Source organism: Pan paniscus, chromosome 6, assembly GCF_029289425.2.
Source record: "Pan paniscus chromosome 6, NHGRI_mPanPan1-v2.0_pri, whole genome shotgun sequence".
Taxonomy (NCBI): Eukaryota; Metazoa; Chordata; class Mammalia; order Primates; family Hominidae; genus Pan; species Pan paniscus.
The window spans coordinates 42,518,679-42,531,434 of NC_073255.2; the positions used below are offsets into that span (position 1 = coordinate 42,518,679).

At 39.4% G+C, this 12,756-nt stretch overlaps 2 protein-coding genes across 6 annotated transcripts in view; both read left to right on the top strand.

Annotated features, from left to right (window-relative positions):
• The window catches only part of NME8 (NME/NM23 family member 8), a 406,785-nt gene that overhangs the window by 192,133 nt on the left and 201,896 nt on the right, over positions 1 to 12,756 (top strand). The gene's annotated exons all lie outside the window — the stretch shown is intronic.
• LOC100968685 (probable G-protein coupled receptor 141) overlaps positions 1 to 12,756 on the top strand; it is a 70,955-nt gene that overhangs the window by 11,609 nt on the left and 46,590 nt on the right. The window contains exon 2 of one of the 5 annotated variants that reach the window (XM_055115857.2): positions 920 to 1,043. The exons of 3 other annotated variants lie outside the window; for them this stretch is intronic. The gene's annotated coding sequence lies outside the window, so the exon portion shown is untranslated. Of the gene's footprint in view, positions 1 to 220; positions 1,044 to 12,756 lie in introns of those variants that run through there. One more of the 5 variants, XM_034963951.3, reaches the window with a different exon arrangement.

Consider the following 12,756-nt stretch of genomic DNA (forward strand, 5'->3'; position numbering starts at 1 on the left):
AAAATACTTTCTATACCAGTATTTTCTACTTTCAAGAAGTAATATTTTTCAAATATGTGGAATGAAATATAATGCAAAGTTTTTAAACAATAAGTCAGTAATGCCTAACTTGAATATAGAAATTTAATTTTGTTTCTTTCACAAATTTGTTATATGACTTTTGATAGGTCACTTAATTCTCTGGACTTCAGCGTTCTACATAACTGCACAATTACTTATCTGAGAAATTACTTATTAAGTACTCCAGAATTACATGTCTTTGTTTTCTGTTTTACTGGGTTTAAATCAATTAATTAGGATTTTAATCAGTCAATAGAAGTAATGGGAAGACCAATGGATGAGGAATCAGGTGGTGTGAGCTCTAGTCCTCTGTTTTCTAGTAATTGGCTGCATAATTTGGGGGAATATTGTCTAAGGATTCCAGACCAGGGGTTGGCAAACTTTTTCTACAAAAGCCTTGATAGTAAATATTTTAGGTTTTGCAAGCCAAGAGGTAGAACTGAGGCTAATATATTGGTACTTACATAACCATTTAAAACTATAAAAACCATTCGTAGCTCACAGGCTGTACAAAAACAAGAAGTGAGCCAGCTTTGGCTTAGGGGACACAATTTTCCAACTATTCTAGCAATGATTTTCAGCAATTATAAAATGGAAGTTGTAGACTGGATAAGAGATGCTCAGCTAAGGGAGTTCCTGGATGGTCTTTAGACTGATACACCAATCCTCTGAAATTGCATGCAAAAATGTAAGTGTGTGTTTTTCTTTTCTTCCTTTTGTGCGTGTGTGTGTTTCTCTCCCTCCCTCCTTCCTTCCTGCCTGCCTGCCTGCCTGCCTTCCTTCCTGCCTTCTTCCCTCCCTCCCTCCATCTCTCTCTCTCTTTCTCTCTCTCTCTCTCTTTCTCTCTTTCTTTCTTCAGGGCCTTTCTCTCTGTTGCCCAGGCTGGAGTTTAGCGACTCAATCATGGCTCACTGACTGCAGCCTTGACCTCCGGGGCTCAAGTGATCCTTTCATCTCAACCTCCTCAGTAGCTGAGACTACAGGTACTTGCCACCACACCTGGCTAATTAATTAATTTTTTTTTTTTAAATAGAGACAGGGTCTTGCTCATGTTGCCCAGGTTAGTCTCAAACTCCTGGGCACAAGTGATCCTCCTGCCTTGGCTTTCAGAGTACTGGGATAACAAACATGAGCCACTGTGCCTGGCAGCGCTTTTTTTTTTTTTTTTTTTAAATAAGAAAAACACGGATTGATTTTCAAAGTGGTCCAAAATCCAATTATAGTTAAGGACCACAGGTCTAGCTAATTTCTAAAAGTGCTTTCCAAATTTAAAATCAATGAGCCTGTGAAATGTTTACTGGTGTCTACTATGGGTAAGCCATTGTGCTAGCACTATAAGAGACGTAGCATGTTGTGACTAAAATAATGTGTTAAATATATTGTTAAATAATATGTTAAAAAATATATTTTTGGGACAGGGCCTCGCTCTGTCTCCAAGGCAAGAGTGTAGTGGCACAATCACAGCTCACTGAAGCCTTCACCTCCTGGAATCAAGTGGTCCTCTCACTTCAGCCTTCCGAATAGCTGGGACTGCAGGTGTGAGCCACCCTGCCTGCCTTTTTTTTTTTTTTTTTTTTTCTTTAGAGAGGGGGTCTCACTATGTTGCCAAGGCTGGTCTCAAATCCCTGGGCTCAAGCAGTCTTCCTGACTCAGACTCAGACTAAAAATATTTTAAAGAAGTTAGAATATGTGCAAGTCTGTGCTGTCTTTCAAAGTAATAACATTGAAAACAATTTTCAATTGGTCAAAGATTTCTGAGACATTGCTTTGCAAAGTGTTTTCAAAGCTAGTTCATACGTTATACCAAAGTATTTTCCAAATTATGTTATTGTCCCATCTTATTTTGAATGACAATGTTATTATTCGTGACAGTCATAATCAAACTTAATCTAAGCATAGTCTGTTTCCTAAAAACATAATTTCCTTAAGGGCAGGAACTATGCCTTTGCTACCTTTATATTTTAGAACAGGGTTTGACCCATAATAAGTACCCAGCATCTTTGGAATGGTTTTATGAGTGAATAAGTGAATGAAATGATGAAGGTATTATCATGGAGATTATGTACCATAGATAGTGAAGGCTTGGAACTCCAGATGGTCTAAAAGCAGTAGTTGCTAAGTCCAAAGATGGCTTCTCTTTTCAAATTTGGATGTAACTGTGATTTCAAAATAATTGGCCAACTCAATATTGCAGTTCCTGATGATTAAGTCACTTTTTAAAAAGAGTGAAATTTGTGGAATTTAATTAACATAGGAGAGAGAAATACTTTTTACAAGGTTGCTAGTAACCTACTCTCTGGGATGGCGTGAGTGGAGAGTGAAATTTTGTTAATGAAAAGCATTGCCATCAGCATCCGAGCCCCTCGTGTCCTGAGACTGGGTAGAAGATAGTATCAGCTGGAACATCATGCATAAATGGTAGCTTTTCTGGGAAATCCAAAAGTCAAGTCTGGCAGAATCTAGGGCACCACTCTGCTCCCTGATAAAGAAGTTCAGACTGAGCTCCACTGCCTGCCCAATTGATGATGTCAGTCGGAGCACTGTTTCCTGGGAATTTCCCACAGCTACCCAGGGCAGGGGAATAACTTGTGATCAATCAAATTGTAGCTCTGTTCTCACTCCAGGAACAATTCCACTAAAGGAAATCCAATCTATAATAGCTAGTATATGATTCATTCACTTCTTAGGGAAATTTAAGATTTAAAATGTTAAGAAACGGTAATGAAAAACCTGAGTAGCTTTGTATATAGTTGGTGTCATGCCTGAGACATCCTTATTCAAAAAAGTGCCTCTCACCTCTACTCTTGTCATCCCCTCATCTCAGAAGCTGTTAGGAAATAGCAATATACTATTTGCTTTGGGATACAATTATACAGTGAGCCTGTGCAGTATCACTCTATATTAAATAGCACCATTTTCTTCACACATTTAGCAGTTCTACCGAGGACATATTCCCGGATCTCCTTAAGGATTGAGATAAGTCCCAAATATAATCCAAAGACCACATGCTTCATGAATGGGAGCTCAAATATGTCTTATGATCCAAGGTCTCACTTGGGTGTGGCAGGAAGCTTAGTCCCCTCTCTGAGGATTTCTGAGACTCCCTGGGCAGTGCTTGCATGTTCTACAAGTTCAAGACTGGTAGCACACACTCCTCTCGCTTCGACTGCTGTCCCGAGCTCCATTTTCAGATGACTTCTGCACTTCCCTGGAAGGCTTTACTCCAAAACGTGGTCAAGACCCCTTCCATTCCCTCTCAAACACAAGTAAACTTAAATCTATGACAAAGCTATTTTTGGGACAAACTTTTTCTTAAAGGACCAGATCATAAATATTTTAGATTTTGTGAGCCAAACAATCTCTGTTGCAACGATACAACTTACAATTGCAATGTGAATGCAACCACAGACAATGCATAAATAAATGAGCTTGGCTGTGATCAGATAAAAACTGTATTTACAAAAACGAGTGGCCAGCCCATGGGATGTACTTTGCTGGCCCATGAACTATATTGAATGCTTCGTGTCAACTTTTAAAAACTACTGTGTAGTAGGCCGGGCGCGGTGGCTCACGCCTGTGATCCCAGCACTTTGGGAGGTGGGTGGATCACCTGAGGTCAGGAGTTCAAGACCAGCCTGGCCAATATGGTGAACCCCTATCTCTACTAAAAATACAAAAATTGGCTGGGGCATGGTGGTACACGCCTGTAATCCCAGCTACTCAGGAGGCTGAGGCAGGAGAATCACTTAAACCCAGGAGGCAGAGGTTGCAGTGAGCCAAGATTGCACCATTGCACTTCAACCTGGGCAACAAGAGCAAAACTCCATCTGAGAAAATAAATAAATAAATAAATAAAATTACAATGTAGTAAAAAGAGATATAAAACTCACAGTTAGAGAATGCCTTCCAGAGGTATCAGCACTTCCCTTCCTGGAGGTGTCCATCATTCATTTTAGCCCTGGCCTGAGGCCATGCTACTGAGACCCACTCATCCTTCCTGGCCAGAAGTCCTCTCTCCTCCTTGCCTTCACTTCCACAATTTCAGGTTCTTCTCCGCACAGGTTAAGCCCCAGCTAGGGATGTGAAAAACAAGTTCATGTCATAGTCATCTGACAAGAGGAAGGCCCATTGAACAGAAATGTGGTCCATGGAGGTCGGAAGCATCTCTGAAACTACCAGTAGCACTTACCTTCCATTAACACCACTAAAGGGCTTATCAAAATTTTCCTTTCTTGACTAAAGAGAGAGTCTGCCATAAAGACAATTCTTTTCCCCTTTCTTTTAAAAATTATTATTATGGTAAAGTATGTAAAATTTACCATTTTAAATATTTTACTAGATAGCTTAGTGGCTTAAATACATTCAGTTTGTTGTGCAACCAGGACTACAACTCATTTCCAGAAGTTTTTCGTCATCCCAGACTAAAACTCTTTACTCATTAAACAGTTACTCCCCATTCTTTCCTTCTCTCAGGCCCCTGGTAATCTTATGAAGCTATGATGAAATTTATCAAATGCTTTTTCTGAATCTATTGAGATGATTACATGGCTTTTGTCTTTCATTCTATTGATGTGATATATCAGATTTGTCGATTTGCATATGTCAAACTATCCTTCTATCCTTAGGATAAATCCCTTTTGGTCATGGTGAATAATCTTTTTAATGTGCTGCCAGATTCCATTTACTAGTATTTTGTTGAGGATTTTTGCATCTGTGCTCATCAGGGATATAGGCCTATAATTTTCTTTTTTGGTTGTATCCTTGTCTGGTTTTGGAATCAGGTTAATGCTGGCCTTGTAGAATGAGCTTAAAAGAATTTCCTTCTCTTCAATTTTCTGGAGGAGTTTGAAAAGAAATAGTATTAGTTATTTTCTAAATGTTTGGTAGGGTTCAGCAGCAAAATCATGAGGTCTTGGGCTTTTCTTTGATGGGAGACTTTTTTAAAATTATGGATTCAGTTTTATTATTAATAATTGGTCTATTCAGAGTTTTTGTTTCTTCTTGAGTCAGTCTTGGTAGGGTGTATGTGTCCATGAATTTATCCATTTTTGCCAGGTTTTCCAACTTGTTGGTGTACAGTTGTTCATGGTAGTCTTCAGTGATCCTTTTTTTTTTTTTTTAAATTTCTGTGCTATTAATTGTACAGTCTCTTTTCATTTCTGATTTTATTTATTTGGGTATTTTCTCTTTTATTCTTGGTTAGTTTAGATAATCATTTGTCAATTTCGTTTATATTTTCAAACAGTTAAGTTTTTGTTTCATTTCTCTTGTTACTTTTTTTCAGTTTCAATTTCATTTATTTCTGCTCCGATCGTTATTATTTCTTTCCTTCTTCTAATTTGGGGTTTGTTTTTTTTTTGTTTTTCTAGTCCCTAGAGATACATTGTTACATTGTTTATTTGAAATCTTTCTACTTTTTCGATGTAGGCATTTATTGTTACAAACATCTCTCTTAATACTGCTTTTGCTGTGCTCCATAAATTTTGGAATTTTAGGTTTCTATTTTCATTTATTTCAAGAAATTTTAAGATATCCTTCTTAATTTCTTCATGACCAATTGGTCATTCAGGAGCATGTTTTTTTGTTTGTTTGTTTTTGTTTTTGTTTTTAATTTCCATGCATTTTTACAGTTTTGAACGTTTCTCTTGTAATATACTTTGGATGTCCCCTCCGAATCTCATGTTAAGATGTAATTCCCGGCGTTAGAGATGAGACCTGGTGGGAGGTGTTTGGGTCGTGGGAGCAGATCCCTCACGGCTTGGTGCTGTCCTCCTGATAGCGAGAGGGTTTTCGCAAGATCCATTCATTTAAGTGTGTAGCACTTCCCCTGTCCTTTCCCCTTTCACAGTGCGACGTGCCTACTCCTGCTTCGCCTTCCACAGTGAGTAAAATCTTCCTGAGGTCTCCCCAGAAGCAGATACTGGCACTATGCTTACTGTAGAGCCTGCAGAGCCATGAGCCAAATAAACCTCTTTTCTTATAAATTACCCAGTCTCAGGTATTTTTTATAGCAATACAAGAGCAACTTAATACACTCTTGTTATTTATTTCTAGATTATTTCATCGTGGTACGAAAAGATATTTGATATTATTTCAATTCTTTTAAATGTGTTGAGGATTGTTTTGTGGCCTAACATGTAACCTATCCTGAAGAATGTTTCATGTGTTGATGAAAAAAAAAAGGTGTATTCTGCAGCTGCTAGATGAAATGTTCTGTAAATATCAGTTAGGTATATTTCATCCAAAGTGCAGCTTAAATCCAATATTTCTTTGTTTATTTTCTCTCTATATCATTTGGCCATGCTGAGAACAAAGTGTTGAAGTCTCCTGTGTTACTGTATTGTAGTCTATCTCTCCCTTTAGATTCAATTACATTTGTTTTATGTATCTATGTGCTCTGGTGTTGGGTCATATATATTTGCAATTGGTGTGTTCTCTTTCTGAATTGATCCTTTTTATCATTGTATGATGACCTTCTTTGTATCTTTTTAGAATTTTGATTAAAATCTCTTTTATCTGTATAAGTATAGTTACTCCTGCTCACGTTTGGTTTCTGTTTACATGGAATATCTTTTTTCATCTCTTCACTTCTAGTCTATCTGTATTATTACAGGTGAAGTAAGTTTATTGTGAACAGCATATAGTTGGGTCCTTTTTTTTTTTTTTTAACCTAGTTACCCAGTCTATATCTTTTTTTTTTTTTTTTTTTTTTTTTTTTTTTTTTTTTTTTTTTTTTTGAGACAGAGTCTCGCTCTGCTGCCCAGGTTGGAGTGCAGTGGCACCATCTTGGCTCACTGCAACCTCTGCCTCCCGGGTTCAAGTCAGTCTATATCTTTTAAGTGGAGAATTTAATCCATTTACATTCAAGGTTATTATTTATAGGTGAAGACTTACTCCTGTTATTTTGTTAATTGTTTTATTGTAGTTTTGTATGTTCTTTGTTCTTTTTTCCTTTCTTATTGTTTAGTATTGTGGTTTGATGATTTTCTGTAGTATAAAGTTTGATTATTTTCTGTTTCTCCTTTGTGTATCTGCTGTACAAGTTAGTTTTATGCTTTTGCATGTTTTCGTGATGATTGTCGTTTTGCTTTAGATGTAGGACTCCCTTGAGCATTTTTTGGTAAGGCTGGTGAGTGGTAGTAAATTCCCTTAGTTTTGTTTGTCTGGGAAAGATGTTTTTATCTCCATTTCTGAAAGATAGCTTTTCTGGGTGTAGTCTTGAGGGGAGTTTTTTTCCCCCCCTTTAACACTTTGAATATGTCATCCCATTCTCTCCTGGCCTGTTAGATTTCTCTTAAGAAATGTGTTGTTAATCTAACGGGGATTCCTTTAGAGTGACTTTATACTTTTTATTGCTGTTTTAAGAATTCTCGCTGTCTTTGACTTCTTTTTTTTTTTTGTGGGCTGAATTGCATGCTGTTTTTCTTTCTTTTTTTTATTACACTTTAAGTTCTGTGATACATGTGCAGAACATGCAAGTTTGTTACATAGATATACATGTGCCATGGTGGTTTGCTGCACCCATCGACCTGTTATCTATATTAGGTATTTCTCCTAACGCTATCCCTCCCCTAGCTCCCCATCCCCCAACAGCCCCCAGTGTGTGATGTTCCCCTCCCTGTGTCCATGTGTTCTCATTGTTCAACTCCCACTTATGAGTGAGAACATGCAGTGTTTGGTTTTCTGTTCCTCTGTTAGTTTGCTGAGAATGATGGTTTCCAGCTTCATCCATATCCCTGCAAAAAACATGAACGCATCCTTTTTTATGGCTGCATAGTATTCCATGGTGTATATGTGCCACATTTTCTTTATCCAGTCTGTCATTTATGGGCATTAGGGTTGGATCCAAGTCTTTGCTATTGTGAATAGTGCAGCAATAAACATACATGTACATGTGTCTTTATAGTAGAATGATTTATAATCCTTTGGGTATATACCCAGTAATGAGATTGCTGGGTCAAATGGCATTTCTGGTTCTAGATCCTTGAGGAATCACCACACCTGTCTTCCACAATGGTTGAAATAATTTACACTCCTACCAACAGTGTAAAAGCATACCTATTTCTCCATATCCTCTCCAGCATCTGTTGTTTCCTGGCTTTTTAATGATACTATTCTAACTGGCGTGGGATGGTATCTCATTGTGGTTTTGATTTGCATTTCTCTAATGACCAGTGATGATGAGCTTTTTTTCATATGTTTGATGGCCACATAAATGTCTTCTTTTGAGAAGTCTTTGTTCATATCCTTTGCCCACTTTTTGATGGGGTTGTTTGTTTTTTCTTGTAAATTTGTTTGAGTTCCTTGTAAATTCTGGATATAAGCCCTTTGTCAGATGGATAGATTGCAAAAATTTTCTCCCATTCTGAAGGTTGTCTTTTCACTCTGATGATAGTTGTTTTTTTTTTTTTTTTTTTTGCTGTGCAGAAGCTCTTTAGTTTAATTAGATCCTATTTGTCAATTTTGGTTTTTGTTGCCATTGCTTTTGGTGTTTTAGTCATGAAGCCTTTGCCCATGCCTATGTCCTGAATAGTATTGCCTAGGTTTTCTTCTAGGGTTTTTATGGTTTTAGGCTTTATATTTAAGTCTTTAATCCATCTTGAGTTAATTTTTGTATAAGGTGTAAGGAAGGGGTCCAGTTTCAGTTTTCTGCATATGGCTAGCCAGTTTTCCCAACACCACTTATTAAATAGGGAATCCTTTCCTCATTGCTTGTTTTTGTTAGGTTTGTCAAAGATCAGATGGTTGTAGATATGCGGCATTATTTCTGAGGCCTCTGTTCTGTTCCATTGGTCTATATGTCTGTTTTGGTACCAGTATCATGCTGTTTTGGTTACTGTAGCCTTGTAGTATAGTTTGAAGTCAGGTAGCATGATGCCTCCACCTTTGTACTTTTTGCTTAGGATTGTCTTGGTTATATGGGCTTGAGGAGTCACATACGGCTGTATTTCTGTAAACTGAACCAATAGGCCTCAGTGGCAACTTGGGACAAAGGGGATGAAGCACCTTGTAGTCGTGAGTCTAGACCCTGGGATGGTGGGGCTTAGCAGCATCCCAGACTCTGTGAGAGCAGGTACAGTGGCAGCAAGTACCCCAGAATGGTGGGGCACAGCTGTTGGGGCCCTGGGGGAGCATGAAGCAGCACAACAATGACTCTACTCCCTCGGAAGAGGGGTATCTCAGTAGTTCAGACTCTAGGGGGCTAGTCCAACTCCAGGGAAGCAGAATACTAGAGTTGTTTTGCCTGTAAATGTGGGGTGTCTCAGCTCAGCCACTGCTGTTTCCCTTGGATGTAGGGTGTCATGTCAGTTCAGCCTTAGATGTGCAGCTTCTTAGCTTGAAGTCTGTAAAGACAGAGTTCCCAAGGGGCAATGAGCCACTTCAGCCAGTCCTGGAAGGCATGACTAGTCTGGATGACCCGGGCACCATTTCCTTGGGATATAGGGCACTGTTTCGGCTTAGGTGCTGCAGGGTATGACCACTTCAGACAGTCAAGGCACAATTTCCTGGGAGGCAGGTTGTTGCTTCAACTTAGACTTTGGTGAGGTATGACTGCTTTGGGCAGCCAAGGAACTGTTTCCCTGGGATATCAGGCATAGCTTCAGCTCTGAAACCTGTGTCAGGGCACAGTAGTAACTGGAAGGGATGAGAAGCAGTGTGCAACTTCAGTATTGGTCCTGTGGGACAGTTGCAGCAGCGAGTGGGAGGGGCTTTTGGAGCAGCTCTGCCGGGGCACTGTTTACTTGGGAGGCAATGCACAGCCTTGGCTTAGGCCCCTCAGGGCAGGGTGCAGCAGCAACTGGGAGAAGTAGATGAAGCAACTCCACCAAGGCACCATTTCCCCAGGAAAGGTTGTGCAACTTGAGCTCAGGCCCCAAGGGGCAGGGCGCAGCAACAACTGGAGAGGTAGATGGAGCTGTTCTGCTGAAGAACTGTTTTCCTAGCAGGGAGCGTGCAGCTGCAGGTCAGACCCTGTCTTAGTCCATTTGTGTTGCAATGAAGGAATATTGAGGCTGGGTAGTTTATAAAGAAGATTGGTTTATTTAGCTCATGGCTCTGCAGCCTGTACAAGAAACATGGCAGGTGTGCAGATCACATGGCAAGAGAGGAAGCAAGAGAGATGGGGAAAGTGCCAGGCTCTTTTTAACAACCATCTCTCAGGGAAATTCTCATGGGAATTAATAGAGCAAGAATTCACTTATTACCATGAGGAGAGCACCAAGCCATTCATGAGGGATCCACCTCCATGACCTTAGCACCTCCTGTTTGGCCTGGATTCCAACATTGTGGATCAAATTTCAACATTAGGCTTGGAGGGTCAAATATCCAAACTACAGCTCTATCCTAAGGCTAGACCTCAGTGACTGGGAAGGGTAGATAAAGGAATTCCACTAAGGCACCATTTTCCCAGCAGGCAGTGTGCAGCCTCAGCTTAGGGCCCTGAAGGCAGGGCACAGCCATGACTGGGAGATGTATATGGAGCTGTTCTGCCAAAGCAAGGTTTCCCTAGGAGGGATTGCACAGCTTCAGCTTTAGCTCCAGGCAAGGGGGCAGATGGAGGAGCAGGTAGAGTGGTTCCACTGCCGCTTGGTCTCCAGGGAAGGGTGTAACAGCTGCTCACAGCTCAACTTGGGGATTTCAGGCCACAGAATGGGGGTGGTTCTGTGGCAGCTTAACTTCAGGGATGAAGAGGCACCCATAGCTCCATGCCCCTGGAGCAAGACACACTCCAACATAGTTCCAGTTCCAAAATGGCATAACACAGTAGCCATGCAGGCCACTGGGGGTGGGGCACTGTGTCCACTCCTTCTCTGCTAAGAGCACAGCTGTGTGGACTCCAGGCAGCTCCCTCAGCTCGACTTAATGCCTGTGAGGACTGTAGAGACCCACTGGCAAGGTCTGTAGATGTCCAAAGTGTGGATGATGTTGGCTAGGGTTCTCTTGCTCACCTTTCTGACAATGGGAGAAATTCCTCCTGGCTCCCAGCTGATCCTGGCTGGGGGATGGGATGTAGAAGTCCTTGTGTTTCCTTCCGTTCTCTATGTGGGTATCCTAAGTTTCCGTGTTCACTCAGGTTTCTATTACTTCTTTAAGGAACTCCGCCACTCTGCTTTAGCCTTTTTTATTAAAATGTAGTTATTTATTCATTGTTTTGTCTGTCTTTGTGGTGAGGACATGTGCTAGGGGCTTCTAGTCAGCTATCTTTCTGTCACTCAGCTATACTTTCTCTTTAAACACTTATGTAGTGTTTGAATTTAAAAATGTATGTTGACAAGCCAACATGTCATGTTGTCACTGTGTGGCGGTGGAGGTTATCCCCTGATTATCTCTATTCTACTTTCAGTCTCTATAAATTTGACAATTTTAGGTCCCTTGTATAAATGAAATTACATAATATTTGTTCTTTTGCTTAAAGATAAATTCTTGCATCTGTTCTTGGAATCACATGAAAAAATAAGTTACCCATATACCTTGACCTCCAGCCACCTCTGGTTTGGAAGTACAGACAATTCCCCATATAAACAATGGTTGACTTATAAGTTTGCAACTTTATAATAGTGTGAAAGCAATACTCACTCAGTAGAAAACAGACTCTGAATCTTGACTTTTGCTTAAAAATCATTTATAATAACGTTATTATAAAATAGCTTTGTGTTAGATGATTTTGCCCAACTGTAGGTTAATGGATGTGTTCTAAGCATATTTAAAGTAGTTGAGGCTAAGCTATGATGTTTGGTAGGTGAGGTATGTTAAATACACTTTCAACTTAATGGTATTTTCAACTTACGATGAGTTTTTAGAGACAAAACCCCTTTGAAAATTGAGGAGCATCCATATTGGAATCTTGTCTAAGAATACCTTGCTATGTGTTTTTCTTGCATTACCGCCCACTGTCCTCCACCTGTTGCTCCTGCAAACATATATTGTCAATTCCCTTCTTTGGAATGTTATGCTCTATGCCTGGCATTCAACCACCTCATTTTCCTCAGCGCGACTTGTTATTCAACCCAGCACAAGGACCACTGATGTGCATGTATGGAATTGTTCTCATTTCTCTGTGTCATCTAGTATAATGGCACTCATATAGCACATCTATGCTGCCTTACAAAGATAATTTTAGTTTAGGTTTAATCTTATTATTTGGTTGTAATCTCCTTGTAGAACAGGATCCAGTCTTTATGCTATGTGATGGCCTTGCTTAAAATTTTGGCATGAGATGCAATAATGTTTTAAAAAGTTAAACAATTGTCACATTAATTTGATGCCTACTCTCTCTCTCCTCTCCCCAGTCACCCTTCATACTCATTTCAGATGCAGTAAATTTGACACAAACATATATAGGTTTTCTTAGTTGAGTTTTCTGGAAAAAATTTTAATAGTAAAATAGAAATGATTTTACCTAATTTATCTTTATAATACTATAGATAGATAGAGAGTGAGAGAGACAGAGAGATTCAAAGATATTTTTATAACCCATGCATTCCAGGAGACTATAATTAGTTAGAAGGACACAATTTATATATGTAAAACTAATGCCAAGATCAGAAGACTTTCTGAAAATCTATACTTGTAAAATGCTTTATGATTTATAAGGAGGAGGTAGAAGTAATAATTCTTATTTTACTGTTTTTTTCCCAGATACTTAATTACGAGAAATTACAAGTTAAGCGTCAAATTTTCTTCACAGGAACAGAT